The sequence below is a fragment of the Phodopus roborovskii genome, unplaced genomic scaffold, assembly GCF_943737965.1.
Source record: "Phodopus roborovskii unplaced genomic scaffold, PHOROB, whole genome shotgun sequence".
Lineage (NCBI taxonomy): Eukaryota > Metazoa > Chordata > Mammalia > Rodentia > Cricetidae > Phodopus > Phodopus roborovskii.
In genome coordinates this window covers 5,307,467-5,325,110 of record NW_026126567.1, presented here as the reverse complement: position 1 = coordinate 5,325,110, position 17,644 = coordinate 5,307,467, and positions in this window count along the sequence as shown.

The following is a 17,644-nucleotide window of genomic DNA, read 5'->3' as shown; positions in this document are numbered from 1 at the left end:
CTGGATTATTTTCATGTTATTTCTTATCTTGATAAATGGCAGAATAAGGCTGCCTTCTTGTTTGAGCTTTTAGGTCTGACAGACCTGAGTCTTAGGCTTGAAAAGTCTTTAAAATCATGATCAATCTACCCATGGCTCATGGAGACCATATCACGACGTAATTTTGATCTAGCACCAACCTCAGTGCCTGAAACATGATTCACAAGTTATGTAATTCAATTATGTAATTATAAATCAAAGAGTGTGGCAACTTCCCCATGACCACACTGACTGCAAGCATTAGCATCAATGCTTAAGGCTGTCACTCCTCCAGTTAGTCTGCTCATAACTAGCTCACCATCCGAGCAACTGAGCCTGACCTGTTGGTGAGCCCTGGAGACAACAGGGATTGGGAACAACTTGTGTCATAAACAAGAGGCTCATACAAGCCTGGTGCTCATTCAGGGTCACCTATTTTTCTGTATTAATCCCACTGTAGCTGTGTCCCTTTATGTTCTGTTTACTGGTAACATTCCAGAATCCTTAAAGGAAAATATTTAGATTGTGTGTAAGGTAGTCTCCTCCCCAGACAGCTCTAGTAAGGACTGGGTATTTGTTATTCAAATTTCATATTCATAACTCCCCAACCCTCAAACTCCAAGGCCTATATTTCTAAAAATGTATTTGATCAACCCTGCATTTTTTTAAATTTTTACAAATTTAGGAAGGAAATTCCATCTAAATTATGAGGGCAATGCATAGTGTCACTGAGCTTGGGAGGAATGTGTACCTTGTTTTGCTCAGGCATATGGAGACCTTTAACTAAGAGGCTATGGACCAGAGGAAACTACCTGTTAAATATATGAAATATATTTTAACATAAAATATTATAAAGAAGATTAAGTTTAACCTGCATAGCTATAGTACTTTGAAAGAGGAAGTTTTACTAGGAGTACCACCACAATCATGCATTTGCTTATTGTCTGTTACTTCTCTGCAAATACAGTGGTGGTTGCCAAAAGGCCAGCCCACAAAGTTTAAAGTATTCACAGCCATTCCCAGCACACATACACATCCACACAGTGGGAATACACACACACACCAACTCTAAAGAGCCATGACTGATGACTGGGGAATCAGGAACAGAACGTGACAATTCAGTTCAGTAAAGAAGGCTGGACCACCAAGGGCAGGACCAGTGGGGTAGGCAAGAGAAAGGGAGTCAGCATCCTTCCTGCATCTCTATAGACAAAAGGGAGTGGTGGGCTTCCTGATGGGAAAATGGCATCCAAGGAGAATAGTAAAGGGCTCGCAATTGTTTGCAAAGCATGGAGAGGATGCCCTGGAAAAACAGAGTACCTTACTGGAAGGGCCCGGTGGAAGCTAAATTCTCTACTCAGATCATCATGTTAAATGGGAGAGGCAGAGAAGATCGTAGTTTACTGGGCACCAAGTATGGAATGGATGATTGTGTCATCACAGACGGTCAGGAATAAAGCAATCCCCACAGCCTATCCCAGCTCCGCAGCAAAACAGAATAAAACTGCGGCAGCTTTCAGAGTAAGAGGTGTACAAAGTTTGGTACCAGGCAGATGAGTTTTCTGTGCGCCACCCTCCTACTCTCTCTTGGCCAGGCCTCTTCTGACCCCAGACCCCACCCATTCACGCCTGCAGCCTTGTATGCCTAGAAGTACAAGCATAAAGACAGGTGGGCAAAACCAGGACTGCTCTCTAGGAAGCCTGGCCTCTGCAGCATCTGTCATGAGAAGATTTAACTTCCAGGACGCTGAGGCTGGCTCTGGACTGCATGGATCTGGAGGAAGCCAGATCCAGGTGAGAGAGATCAGCCCTCATAGCAGAAGGAAGAGCCCGCCCGCTTCACACAGTTGGGTGAGAGCACCTTCCCTGCAGCTTGAGCAGATCTCCACCTATCTGTGTCACCCAGCAGAGCTGCATTCCAAGTCTGCAATCAAAGAGGTTGAAGGGAGGGCTGCAAATTAAACAGCAGCTTGATTAGTTTCACTTCACCTCCGCTCGCCAGATCCAGAGATGAAAATATGGGAAGCTGCTCCGCCCCTTTTTCCGACTGCTGAGCATTCAAGAGGGCAGCAGACGGATGGGGCTTCTAAAGCAAGGGACCAAGGGAATGAAACCAGTTCTCAGAGCCCTGGCGCATCTAAGCCTTCGCAACAGTCGCCTAAAATAGCTTCTTTTCGGACAGACAGACAGACAAAGGATTCATCAGGCAATTTTACGAGGAGGATGGTGTTTTATTTTTATAATGTTTTCATTGCGGTAAAATACAAATAGCAAAATTTACCATTGTAACTGACTCTAATGTGCAGTTCAGTGGCCAGACATTCTTGTGCGGTAACTGCTATGACGCAGCACCCTCACTTTGAAATTGTCTTCCCTATCAAGCATCTCCTTCTGTGGCTCTTCCTTCAGCCCAGTCACTGCCCTTGAACTCGTCTCCCTCTGCTTTCTTCAATTTCTCTGTGCAACGAGAGCAAGGGCTTGCTGGGATTAATTTATTTGATTTAGCATCCAGTCCCCCAGTTCATCCACGCTGTGGAGATGTTAGAATTTCTCCCATTTTTAAGGTGGAACAATATGCTATTTTATGCATATTATGTCCACTAATCTGTGGGTAAATATTCAAGTTGCTTCCATTGTTTGTTTTTTGGGATCAGTACTGTAAGACACCCAAAGTTTCTGTCACCTACTTCAAATCTCTTGATACATATCTAAAGTGGAACTGGACCGTATGTAATTCTGTTCTAATTTGAAGATCGGCCACATTGTACCATTTTGCATGCCAGTCAGGGGCACACATCCTCACCAATAGCACTTTTTTTTCTTTGCATTACCCACAGCAGTGAAAAGAAGACATATCATTATGACTTTCATTTGTATACTAGTTATTAGCGCTGTTGAATATGATTTCACGTGTTGATTGTATCTACATATATGTTCATAGAAATGCCCAAGGCATTTTCCTATACTTAGACTGGGTTCTACATGTGCATGTGTGTTGTCACTGAGTTATAGATGCTCTTTAAATATTCTGGGCTTTACTCCTGTGTTAGATACAGTTTCCAAAAATTCATATTAAAAAGTTACGTCATTCATGGAGTTTTTTCTTTACTCTATATATGTCCTCTAGTGTAGGATAACATTTAAATTTTAATGAAGCAAATAATCTTTACTTTCATAATCTGTATTTTACTTTTGTCTGTGCTATCATAAAAATTCTACATTTTTAAAAGGACAGTCTAGTTCTCACATTTAGATTTTTAAAAACGTTTTTAAATTGATTTTGAAGAACTGGAGAGTTCTTAACTCAAAAATTAAGAGCACTTGCTGTTCTTGGAGAGTACGTGGGTTCCATTCCCAGAACCCACACCAAACTTGGCTCCAGTTCCAGGGGGATCTAACGCTCTCTTCTAACCAGATATGTCCGGAGTGTGTATCATATGCATATATACACACCTACAGGCATACACTCATGCACACAAAGCTGAAACAAAAATGAATTCTGTATGTAGCATAAGGGCCTAAATGTATGTTCCCTTTTGGTTATGAGTAACTGTTTCTCGATACCACTTGTACAAAATAATGTGTTTTCTCCAGTCAGTGATGTTTTGGTTGTTCTACCAGCAATAAAATATGTGAAACAGTTTGTTCCTGGAATCTGTATTCATTGTTACTTGCTGATCAACCCTTTGGGTTCCTACAGTTGCGAAAGGAGTTTTCTAGGAAGTTGAAATCAGGAAATACAAGACTTCCAACTACTTTCCTTTTGAGATTATTTTTGCCAATTCAGGTCCTTTGAGGTTCCATCTGAATTCTAGAATGCATCTATTTTTAATTTCAATGCAAAGTTTTGGGAGCTTTTGATAGAGATTGCAATGAGAGTTTAGTTTGCCCTGGGGCATTATTGATCACATAGCAATGTTAAGCTTTCCAACTTTTATACACTGTACATTGTTTTATCTGTTGTTGTCTTTAATGTCTCCTGCCAACTTTTGAGAGTTTTCAGCATGGAAGAAGTATTTCATTCCTTTGGTGAACATATTCCAGAGTATTTCTTCTATTTGGTACTATTTAAAATATAATTGCTGTTTTAATTTTCTTTCTGTATGCTGTTTATTTTTAGTGCTTAGAAATGACTGGATTATATCTGTATTTTTATTCTCTCTTCTCTCATAAATAATACTTTGCATTTTCTTCAAACAATATGCTCTCTGCAATATATAAAGGTAATTTATACCTTCCTTCTTGGAACTTCTAATTCCTATAGGGTTTGTTTATTTGTTTATGCTTCCCAATTTCTCTACGTTGGGCTTCAGCAAAATTCTGAACAGCAATAGCAAACCAGGACAGCTTTGGCATATTCCTGATCTGTAGTGCCTTTGTTACATTTCTATTGCTGTGATAAAACACCATCACCAAGACAGCTCTTCAGGCTGACTCACGTCTGATGAACTGAATCTTTTCAACCAATGTGAGTTTGTTTAGGTAAACTACAAATTATTCCACAATCCACTTTTAACAGTATAATATGAAGTATAGGCAGCTCAATATGGTCTTTAAAATTTCAAGTAAGTGTAATTGCTGTAGTGCTTTGTTTGAAACGCCCATTACAGTGGTTTATGGAAGTCTAAGTAGTGAAATCAAAATGCAAAACATAAACAATGTGTGTACTATCTAGAGTATCATAAAATGCAAATAATTTATAGGACTCTTTACATGGCGGCTCTTCTTTAAATTACAGCCTCATTAATTAGAACACTATTAGGGATCAATTTGAATAATTGTACAGTCTCTTAAGCACCAGGAGTTTAACTAAAAGGGAGGCAATTCAAAATGACTTTAATAATGCCGTATTTATAGACTTTCAGGCGTCAGCCCCCTCGGAGAGTGGACTCTTCTCTCAGGATTCAGTGGCAGGGGTCACAGGCAGGGTATGGGGAAGGGTGACACAGCTGTTCCTTGGTAGCTCCTCACTGCTCGCAGAAGAATGAAGCGGCTCAGTGAAGACCTTGGATGGCCCTGCTAGACTGAATTATGTCCTCTCATCTCCAAACTTGTATGGCAACACACCAAGGATCTTAATCCTGGTGTGAACGAGGACCTGTAAGAAATGAAGATATGGACAGGAAGGGGAATATGGCTCAGTGAGTACAGTTTGTGTTGTCCAGGTGTGGGCACTTGGGTTTGGATCTCAGACCCCATAGGAAGCGGAACGCAGCATCGAGCATTTGTAACCTTAGCACTTGTGTGGTGAGATGGAGACAAGGGAAGACCTGGAAGCTCGAAGGGCGGTTAGCATGGGGTATGCAGTAGCGAACAAGGAAGAGATCCCTTCCCTGAAAAGGAAAAAGGTGAGGACTGACACCCAAGATTGTCATCTGACCTCCACACAGACACCAAGGCACGTATGTGCATGCAAACACATCAAACACACATTCATACTTGCACATGCCAGATATCCATCATACACGTACGTAAATGATAAAATAAGAGAAGAACAGTTTGTGAAGTTCATTAATTCTTTTCCTTTTCCTCTCCTCCTCCCTTTCTCTCAAAAAGGAGGTGTTGGGGAAATAGAGAGAGGACATCCACCTATACTTTGAAGGTTCATTTAGACACTAACCCTCTTGGTTACTAGATGCCAGGCTATTAGCACTCACTCCCAAGGGTTGAGTCACGCTGTCTGTAATATTTTGTAGCAGCAGCTCAAGCTGAGATTTCACACGGTCTTCTTGGGATCAGAGAAAGTAAGAAGTCATTCTCCCATGAACAATTCCTGGAGATTGTTCAGTTCCCAAGGTGTCTCTGGCTCATATGACTGGGGGTATTAATCCTGGGTAAAGGTAATCAAATTCAGGTGTGAGGCACATATGAAGAGGCCACAAAAAATCAAGGAGCCATCACCAGCCTTCCAGAAGACCTTGGGCCATTTGCTTCATTTGAGTCCAATGTCTTCTTAGTCTGGAGATAAGCAGATTTGGGAAAAAGAGTTAAGTTGGCTTCCCCCCCCCCCAGGAGGATGAGAAATTGCTGCAGGATGAGATGGTCTTGATAGAGAGCAGAACCTAGGAGCAGAACACTGCTACTGTAGTGTGTGGCCCATGTTACACGTCTTGGAACATGGCTATTCCATGCCTCCAAGCTGGATCTGCCTCCTTCCAGAGGATTCCTTTATGTGCTCCGTACCCGCATGGTGCTGGCCTTTGATTCATAAGGTCTTGAAGTTATTGTATGAAGGCATAATCATATATCTGCTTTAGGGAATTTACATCTGCATCCTCTTTCCTGAATTCATTAGCATTTCTGTGCTATCTTACCAGCCCTTACCACCACTTCCTAGGAATTTTGTCGCAGAGAGCACCTGCTGGCTTTTGTGAAGAGCTGGAGGACTTCTGTTTCTTCTTCCCAAGCTGTTGCTTTATCCCCTGGGGTTTTGTGGTTCTCAGGGGGCAAAATTCAAGCTGTTCTTGGTAGGGTATTTCTCTGCTACCCATAAAGCATCTCTCAAATCTCTCTCCACTAGTATTGATTTCCTGTATGATTCTCTGCATTTGTTAGAGAGAGATCATCTATTCACTTTGGTCCTGGTGAGATAATTGAATCCTACATTCAATCTTGCATTTGATTATTTTCAAAGATACAGTTTTCCTTTAAAAATAAAATCCCTCTTTTCTATTGAGAGCTATTCATTTAATTCTCAAAAGAAGAAATATAAATGAAAAACATTTTTGAAAACTTATTTAATATCCTTAGTCACAACGAAAATGAAAATTTAGAAACTGTCTTGGAGATTTCATGTCATGTCAGTCAGAAAGGCTAAATTAACAATATAAATGGCACAACTTCTGGTGAGACTATTGGAAAAGAGGAATAATCCACAGGTGGTAGGAATGTAAACTGGCATAGAAAGTGTAGAAAACGGCATGGGATTTTCTAAAACACTAAAAGTAGAACTACAAAATGATCTCTCTTCTTCCCATCCTGCATCTCTTCCCTCTCCCCTCCCTTCCCTTCTCCTTTCCTCCCCTCCATGACCAAAGGATTCTAAATCCTAACTCACAGAGACAGTTTTACATCATGGTTGTTGGGTTGTTACTACACTCTTCACAATAGCTAGAAAATAGAATAACCCTAGAGATCTGTCAACAGATCAAAAGATATATTTGAATATGCACAGTGGTATTGTACTCAAATACAAAGCAAAGTGAAATTATTTTCAGGAAGGTAGATGAAGTTGGAAATTATGTAGATAAAAGTCACCCAGACTATGAAAGACAAATACAATGCAATTCCTTTCACACATGGATTTTAGATTTTAATTTAATGTATAGGTCATAAAATTGGAAAGGAGACCACGAGGGGGTGAGAAGAGCTTGTAAGGGAAGGGGGTGAGGGGATACACGTGATATGAAAGCAGAAAGGAGGCTGTTAGTGGGAGGGAGGTGACCCACTGGAAATGGGGGAGGGAAATGGGGTTAACAGGATCAACCGCTACAAAACATGTGTGGAATTCCATAACAAAACGTAACCTACAAGACTCCAATTACATAAACTACATAAGGAGGAGAAATACCTACAATATTCTTTGATAGTGTCCTTAAGCACTTACATTTTTTATGTTGTGTAAGTAATTCATTGTTTAATTGGCCTCTTCTCTTTGAATTTTTTTGTAAATAAATATTTATAAGCATCTTTGTTATTAGTTGCATAAATAAAATTAATCCTAATGTGTTTTATTACATATTACAAAGCTGGCTTCCGTCAATAAGAAAGTCAATTGTAGCTGTCCATATTGCCATATTTCATGATTTGAGCCTAGCTATCATACAACATAACATTTTATTAACGTTTTGAGTATCACTCACACACACATACATGCGTACAATGCATTTTGACCTTACTTCCCCTCCTAACTTCCCAGATCAACTCTTCCCCTTCCCCCAATCTTCATTTCTTCTTTTATGTCTTAATAACCCGTCAAATCCAATTTGTGCTTCCCATATACACATGGATATGGGGCTATGCGCTGGAACATAGTCAACATACCAGAACCACACCCATGAAGAAAATTGAATTTTCTTCATCCAGTGGCCATCAACTGTCAATAGATATTCAGCTAGGGATGGGGCCAGTGAGCACCTTCCTATTCCTTGCTGGAAAGTTGTCTGGCTTAATGTGGTTGTGCAGCCAACCACAGCTACTCTGAGTTCCCGAATTCATCAGTCTTGCCATGTCTAGAAAACACTTGTTTTTGCCCCTATCATCCCCAACCTCTGCCTCTTACTATCATTCAGCCCCATCCCCCTATCACAGTGTTATTGAAGTCCGGGGGAAGGGTTATGAAATGGACTGGAACATAGTTGCCTGATGTTCGTGTGAAGCTCTTGCAAGATGATGCTGTGGCTTAAGCTCTGTGGCATCAACTCATGTGCCTCTCAGTTGACATGAGCAGAACTGGGTTGACCAACTTCCCAGTTTGTCTCCAGCTGAGGCTTGTCTTAGGGTAAGGGATTTCCTGTGTAAAACCCAGAGAAGTTCCAGGCAATTTCATTGAATTTGCCTACTTTATATAGAGCCCCAGCCAGCACTTAGCAAGAAGGACTATGCAGCAAGATAAGTTCAAGGTGGGAATTGCGGCAACGAAACACAGCTTCTTGCCATGTTTATGACGTGTCTAGAAATTTGGTAATATTTGAGGAGTGCTGTGGGAAGCAGATGTCTAGGAACTCAGAGAACTGAGCACATTATGTGCCTCCTAAGGTGGCCGTCTCTTCACTTGATTAGCATACAATGTTTATGCAAATGTCAATCTTCTTGAGGCGTTTGTCCTCTTCAGACTTGGAGACTCATAAGTGCATCTTCAAGTCAGCATTGGCTCCATCCCTCTGCCTTTTATGTCACTTGCCAGGTCTGTCTTTCAGGCACGTGGTACAGCATTTGCTCTGCAGATTAAAAGATCTTCCCCTGGGATGTAACAACTACCCCTTAACCTTTTTTAAAGACCACTCTTTTTCAGTAAGAATGAAATTATGAGGAAAGTCACATCTCTTTTACAATTGAATAAACCTTCTCATTTGCATGCCTTAAAAAAACAGTCCTGAACAAACCATGTATTACAAGGCTTAAGACCTTAGTGCAGAAGCAAGCTCAAATCAAGATTATGCTGCACTACCATCCCAAATAAAAGAGAAAATTTTATGGATTTGCACTTAGCATCCCTTGCTTATTTGTTTCAATAGGCTGCTTATGAATAATTTTGTATACATATATTTTTCAAATGTGCACATGAAATACAAGTTTGTACCTTTTTTTTTTAACCATCACGGGGAATTTTGGTTGGGTTTGCAATCATAAGCAATAAGGGTGCTTAAGAAGGAACAATACACGTCTGAAGATATGGCTCAGTGGTTAAGAAGTTTGCTGTTCTTGTGGAGGACCAAGATTTAGTTCCTGCAACCTTCCATCCTCTGTTAACCTCAGCACCAGGGGTCTCACACTCCCTTCTAGTATTGTACCCATGTGATCCACTTACATATATTCAGGCAAAACACCCATGCACATAAAAATAAATATGTATGAAAAAGAAACTAGGAAAAAATCCAAACCAAAACGACTTGTAGATAGTGCTTCACATACTTTATGGATTTCTTATGTAGGACAACCTGAATATAAGCATCTGTATACTGATCAATGAGACACAGATGTTTTTGTTATGAGTGTTTATGCAGCATACACATTTGTGGACATGCATGTTAAGAGATGCATCGGTAGAAGAACACACATGCGTATGTATATGCATGCAATCACAAGTGTGTTTGTGTGTGTCAATGTGTCTCTGAAGACACCCCGGTGAAAGGCTCATTATCTTCTGCATCCTACCTTTCATTAATCATTGATGATGGCTGTCATTTCCCCTATTTCTTTTGCTCCTATCATTGGTTGAACACTGTGTCCTTCCTTCTTCCCTTTCCTTGAAGATACTCCAAAGAACCATGATTTGAAACAAACTTGGGAATAATGAGGGTCTTATTATTTCAACATGGGTTGAATTCGTCTACAAATAAGAACAAATCTGTCTTACTGTGTTTTATGTAGACAGACAACCTCCCTCTCTCCCTCTCTCTATTTTTTCTTTCCTTCCTCTCACTCTTCCTCTCTCTGCGTATTTTTTCTTTATGAACATCGAGAGGGGGTTGATGTGAGAGCAAGTAATTAATTAAGCTGTTCATTAATGTGCTTTACAGTGATACAATTATAGAAAACCCTTAACCTTTCTGTCATGGTCAGAAAACAATCACTAGTTATAGCTAACAGACTCTGGAATGGTGAAGGAGGAATAGAGAAAGCAGAAAAAGAAGAAAGACTCCTTTAAAAAAGGAGGTCAAGGCTTTCTTCACATCTTTAGTGGGATTCTTAGACCCTGGTTTACAGAGCCTATAACTACAAGAGGAGCTGGGTATGTACTTTCATCTCACAGGACCTAGGCTAGAGGAGGAAGAGAAGGAGATAAAGGTTGGGATAGATGTAAGCACCTTGCCAATAGCATCTGCCTTAGGGAGGGGTTCAAAAGAGAGAGCCTGATAACCATATTCCTAAGAATATCCAGACTTTCATCCATAGGAGAATTCTAGTCCTTTGTCCTTCATCCATTCTCTTCTAGAGTATAACAATGAGAAATCAAATCTGTTTAATGCTAAGTCCATTTAGCAGAATAATGGTAGTAGGCTTTGCCTTAAAGTCAGTGACCTGTCTGGTCAAAAGTTCTCAGCTCCAGGAATGATCTGAAGAAGGGGTTTAATCTTGTGGAGCAAAGTTCAAATCCAGCCACAAAGTGGATGGTTCGTGCTACTTTGTACCATCGGGTTTGTCTTGCCAGGTCAATAGTTATTATAGCATGAGAAGAAAAAGAAGAATTTCCGATTCATTGGGAATCTCTGGAGAAAGATCAGAGGGAGCTAGGATTAGAAGAAAGGCACTTGAATAGGATTTTGGAAGAAAAAGAAAGGGCCCAACCACATTATAAGCAGTAGGAAGGGTGTCCATCATTAATACACAGTTGTTCCTCGCTTGGCTTATGGTACAGTGAAATCCAGGCTCACACCCTGGGTGTGACCTGGGAAAACTCTCACATTCTTAGGGGGCTTGTGTCATTTTATCCCCACTAGGTTAGGGACGAAATCAAGATTGAGAGACGCGCAGAACCCAGCACTGTGCGCGGTGCTCAGAGGTGTCAAAGCAACGCTCTTTCTGGCGTCCTCAGAGTTTAACATTTATGGTTTTCTGATTCTGCCATCCTCTCAGACAACAGATATTTTCCTTCAGCAAATATTTTCTGTGTCTAATTGCAGGACACCCAGCTCACAGTACACACAGGAAGTCTTTTGGAATTTTTATATGAAGCATAAGAAAATAGGAACCTGGTAAAGAATGTTACAAACTAGTAAATAGTCGTACTCTGCTAGGCTCCTAACTCAAAGAGCCTCTGCGACGCTTACACCTTGCGTACCTCTGCTTTTCTTTAAAATGTACATTCCAGTTGGGGAGGTGTCTGGGGGTAGATAGTTCCCCATCAGACCCATGCTGGAATCTCACTTCCTCTCAAACTCTCTTTAGGTCAGTGAGTAAATTGTAGTGTGTTAAACACTAAATCAGTATCTGTCATGCACTCCTAGGCAAATGATAATTTCCACTGAGAACTATTTCTTTAGTGATGATAAATCTTCAACCATTGCTGACAGATTCAATTTTTACAAAACACCAAACTGTCTGGGATGAGTGGGAAGGGAAATTCAGCCAAGCTCATAACACTGGGCACCCATTACCTGCCAACTGCTTGTTTGATCTCAGATTCAATCATCTTGCCCCCCCTCTTGTTTTTATTTTTATTCTTGAGATTTTAATTTAATTACAACATTTCTCCCTTACTTTTCTGTGCTCCAAACCTTCCCCACTGTCGTTCAAATTTGTGGCCTCTTTTTTTTTTTTTTTTTTTTTTTTGTTCCCTTTAAACTGCCATAGTATGCATCTGTGACTACCCAACTGTGAGCTGTATAAATGTGACACTAATGAACATTGTCAGACTTGTAGGAGAAAAACCCACAAGGACTCAGTCCCGTACAAAGATCCACAGGTAGCTGAGGAAAGCTGGGATCATGGGTGATGGACTTTCCATGGGCGAGCACACCGATTGTGATCATTTGTCCAGTGGTAGAAGTCATCCTCTCTTTTTCACTTCGTGAGTTAAGTTCTACCAACCAGGAGCCTGTGAGCAGGACAAGCACACAGATAGCTGTCCCTAGTGGGATTTGGAGAATTTTACTGAACTCCCACCAGATAATACTCTCTTTAAAATTGTGCTTTATGGCTGGTGCCATTTTGCCTGGAGATGCCTCGGAGTTATATAGAGCCCTGGGGAATCGGTACTTAATAACCTACTTGTCCAAGGTATACAAAATCCAATATCCACTGCCTTGATGCAGGAGAGAGGCTGGGATGCAGTCAGTACCCGAAGACACTTCGTGGGATCCAGCTAAAGTTAGAGACTCACTTGGAGTCAGTAAATGTCTCCATACAACTCCATCTCAGGCTGTGCTTGAGAACTTCCAGTGGAGGAGCGAGAGAAGGCAGGGTCAAATGTTTACTTCTTGCTCCTGCTTCTGCATTCCACCCTTGCCCTGACTTGTTCTGGTCCTCCTCATCATCCCTCCTGCCAAACCTGGACCCTTAGGACCCTCTGGATTCGTAACTTTTACATTGCTGTTGCTGTAGCAGGATGCCCCCGAGAACACCTTTGGAAAGGGAGGTTTAATTTGGAGTGTGGTTTCAGAGGGTCGCAGCCCGTGATGGTTCGGTTCACGGTGGTAGAAGCATGTGGCACCTCCCCGTCACATCCCAGGGGATCAGTAAGCAGAAAGTAGGGAATGCTGGCCCTCAGCTGTCTTTCTCCTTGTCCATCTTTTATTTACGTTGGTCCTAGATCCTATGGGGACATTTCCATCCACATTCAGAAGTCTTTGTCCCTCAGGCAATCTTGACAGGTCCTTACAGATACACACCCAAGTCCTGCCTCCATCCCCTAAAAGGTTCTTAATCCACTTGCCAATGAATATTGATTTTCACATCTATCTTCAAAGACTCTGGCTACCCAGGGACAGTACCAGCGCTTAGCGGTAGTAAACTTCACCCTGGAGTAGTAGCTTTCTCTGGTTGTTAACCCCAGAATTGTCTCAGCACCACACGGATTCCTGCTTTCCTAACATCTTTGCGGTTACCTGATTGTTGGGTTCCCTTTGTTGACCTATGCGCATGGCTTCTTCGTGGCAGTGGATACTGACTACCACTCGAGGACTGTTGCTGCATACAAGAAGCAGAAAAAATGGCAGCAGCCTCAAGTTGTTCATATATGTTAACTTGGTCTTTACAGCAAGATCTACCCTGGTCTTGCAGGAGGCCCCATGGCAGAGGCTTTGGAAGACAACTCACAGATGTCTTGTAGTGATGCGGGTACCAAGTAAGAAAAGATTGCCCCGGGAGGTGAGTGGAGCCGTGTGGGGAAGGAAACAGATGACAGCGAGCTAAGCAGTAAGGACAGAGATGACACTGGGTATTACTCCACATCATTATTGGTCTATGTCAATTTTCTTCTTGAAAGGGGGCAGAAAGGTATGTTTGGTCCCACTTAACCCCCCCTCCAGCCTCCGTCATCTAGGCTGGTAGTTAGCAAATTAAGCTTTTATCAACCAGTACAGGGTGGTGAGGGAGGGCTGAGCACGTCATACAAAAGCAGCTGCAGTGTGGTGCACAGGAACACCGAAGGAAAGAGCAACCCATTTAAAAATAGTTTATCTGTTTGTGCTTGTGCATGCACACGTGTATGGTGTGTGTGTGTGCACGTGCGTGCGTGCGTGTGTGTGTGTGTGTGTGTTGTGTGTTATGTTTTCTAAATCATTCTATTACTAATAAAAACTCAAGAGCCAGATATTGGGATGGAAACATTATAGATCAAAGAAACAGAAGAGGAACAATCGACCAGCTGACCTTCCCTTTCGTTTTTTTAATAAAATTTTATTTTATTTTATTTAGCAACCACCACAGTTTCCCCTTCCTCCTCTCCTCCTTTTCCCTCCCCCTTCCTCCCTTCTACCCACCCCCATCCACTTCTCCTCCATCTCCATTCAGAAGGGGTAAGGCCTCCATGGAAATCAACAAAGCATGGCTTATCAAGCTGAGGCAGGACCAAGCTCCTGTCCCCTGCATCAAGGCTGAACAAGGCATCCCGCCATAGGGAATAGGTTTCAAAGACCAAGCTCATGCATCAGGGACAGGTCCTGGTCCCACTGCTATGTGCCCCACAAATGACCAAGCTACATAATTGTCATCCAGATTCAGAGGGCCAGGTAAGTCCTGTGATAATTTCCTAGCTATCCTCCCAGATTCCATGAGCTCAAGTCAGCTGCCTCTGGGTTTCCCCCCTCACAATCTTGACCCACCACCTTGATCATCCAATCCCTCCACCCTCTCTTCAACTGGACTCCCAGAGTTCAGCCTGGTGCTTGGCTGCAGATCTCTGCATTTGCTTCCATCAGGGACTGGATGAAGGCTCTATGATAACAACTAGGGCAGTCACCATCTGATTACAAAGGAAGGCCAGTTCATGCACCCTCTCCACTATTGCTAGGGGCGTTAGTTAGGGCCATCCTTGTCAGTTCCTGGGAGCCTTCCTGGCACCAGGTTTATCCTTAACTCCAAAAGCAGCCCCCTCTACCAAGATATCTCCCTCATCACTCTCCCCTCCCCTCCATCCCACAGCTTTACTACCCTGATCCCTCACGCTCTCATCGCCCACCCCTCTCCTCTACCCCTCCCTGCTCCCAGCTTACTCGGGACATCCCATCTTCCTCTTCTCAGGGAGATCCATGTGTCCTTGTAGTATGAGTGTGCATCCTTTGGGTATATGCCCAAAAGTAGTATCGCTGCTTCTTGAGGTTGATTGATTCCCAATTTTCTGAGAAACTGCCATACTGATTTCCAAAACCCAGCCAGTGCCTCTTCTCTCCCCAAGCCCCAGATCGAAGAGAGTATGTGAATTCCAAGTCCCCCCCCCCTTTATCTGTATTCCTGGCTTCTCTATGACTAATTTCAGTCAGCTATTCACTGGTTCCATCCCCCCTGACTGCAAGCTGACTTTATTAACACAGTCTAGGAGTATGTGTGTGATCAAATATCCTGCAGGTGTGTGTGTGTGTGTGTGTGTGTGTGTGTGTGTATGTGTGTGTGTGCGCCACATTGCTTCTTGCTTTGAGGGTAACTTTGTAGAGTTAGTTCTCTCCTTTTACCTTCATCTAGGTTCTGAGGCTGGAACTCAGGTCATTGGGCTTGTATGGCAAGAATTTTATCTCCTGAGCCATGTAGTTGACCCCTTTTCCAAGCAATTGTTGATGGATTCTGTGTGGGAGGTGCATGCTGTGAAGCATCCTCTTGGTAAATTGCCTGCTGGGAGATGCATGCTGGAGTAGATGGGGAAGATGCATGCTGCGGGAGGTACATGCTGGGAGAGATGCTTGCTGGGGTGGGAATGCATGCTATGAAGAAATGCACAATGGAGAAGATAAATACTGGGGAGGATGTTGTGGGATGTGTTCTGAGGAAGACACATGATTGCATGGGGAAGTACGGCTCAGTTCTTGCTGAGGTTCTCAAGCCTGCCTTTCTCCTGCTGTGTACCTTAGCTCTCTAATCTACTTAAGGAATACTTAGGTGGGTTCTAGTATACTCAGAGTGTTGTCTGTCAGCATGTGGTATCAGTATTTTGTGATAACGTGTTGCATATTCAAATTCTCAGACTGGGACAAACGTGTTGAACCAGGCACTCTGAACTGAGTCTCATAATCTATCTGCCTTTAAGAGAAACATACACGGATCCCCTTGGCAAGGGGAAATAAACAGGACCTCCTGACTAAATCAGGAGCATGGGGGGAAAGGGAGAGGGGAAGGAGAACATGAAGGAACAGGGTAGTCCAGTTGGGGGAAGGGCTGAGAGGGAGAACAAGGAAAGATATCTCCATAAAGAGAGCCATTAAGGGGTTAGCTAGAAACCTGGCACTAGGAAAATTCCCAGAATTCCACAAGGATGACTCAAGCTCCAACTCTAAGCATCAGCAGAGAGGGTGCTGGAACTGGAGCTTTCAGTAATTAGATTGATAACTACCATAATTGTCATAACAGAACCTTTATCTAGGAACTGATAGAAGCTAAGTACTGGGCAGAGATCCTGAGTTCTGGCCAAAGAGAGGGAGGGGGCAATAATATGAACAAAGGAGTCAGGATTATAATTGGGAAACCCACAGAGGCAGCTGACCTGAGCTAGTGGGAGCTCACTGACTCCAGACTGACAGCTGGGGAACCTGCAGGAGATCAAACTAGGCCGTCTGAATGTGGTGTCACTTGTGAGGATTGCTTTAATAAAGATGCTGCTGCTGCTGCTGATGTTGATAACAGTAACAATAACAGTAATAGTAATAGTAATAATAATATTATTAAATTTGTGCCTCTGAGTGACCCTACTGCTGTGTTGTGAAAAGTGAATAGTTCTCCGCTGAATACTTTCCAGCCTGCTCTCTTGTTGTAAGGGTCTGAGATGCTGCTATACTTGACACTTGAAACAAAAAGAGTCACTTCATGGCAATCTAGAAGCAGTGTAGTTATTGGTGCCTGCACCCCGAATGTAACAACACTGGGTTATCTCTCAGCTTTAGTTGGGATTAATTCTCTTCCTCCACTCCCTCTCCATGTGTCGTCTATTTACAGGTACAGGTGGAATGCAAAATATTTCAAGTGTCTTCCTTAGTCATCCTCCACTTTATTTTTGAGCAGAGTCTCTCACTGAACCTAAGAGCTCCCCAATTTGGCTAGACAAGTAGCCTGGAAGACCCAAAGAATTCCCTTTTCTCTGCCTCCCATCTTTTTTTTTTTTTTTTTTTTTTGAAACTTCTTAGGACACTTGTTTTCACCATCTGCCTTATTTGATTGTCTGGTTCTTTCTTGTTGGAATCTACAGAAAAACTTGGGTATCTATTGCCAGGGCTCATAGTTTGGTTTTCCATGATTTCTGCTGTTTTTCTTTGTCCTGGGTCAGTTCCCATCGTTTCAAACCAGTCCCCGAGATTCCTACAGTGTAACATCCTACCTCTAACTTTGCCACAAAGCTCAGCTCCCTCCAGAATGTCAACCATTTCAAATTTCACACCTGTGTACCTCATATTAAAAAAAAAAAAAAAACACCACCTCAATGGTTCCCTAAACATGCACAAAAACTACTGAAACAGGAGTGTTGAAATATGATCAGGAACCAGAAGCCAGATAGCCCAGAGACCTAGGGTTAAACCAAACATAACTGGCAAATAAGAAAAGAAGGATCAATGAAATGATTCCTAATGATGTTCTGTTATACTTATAGATCCATGCCTAGTCCAGTTGTCTTCAGAGAGGCTGTGTCTGGCAGCTAATGGGAGCCAAATATTAGGATGAAAGGGAGCCCAGGTTGGATGTCTCCATTGGGTTCCTTCCCTCAGAACTTGGGAACCCCATGGAAGAGGAAGAGGAAGAATTGTGGGAATGGGGAGGGGGCAGG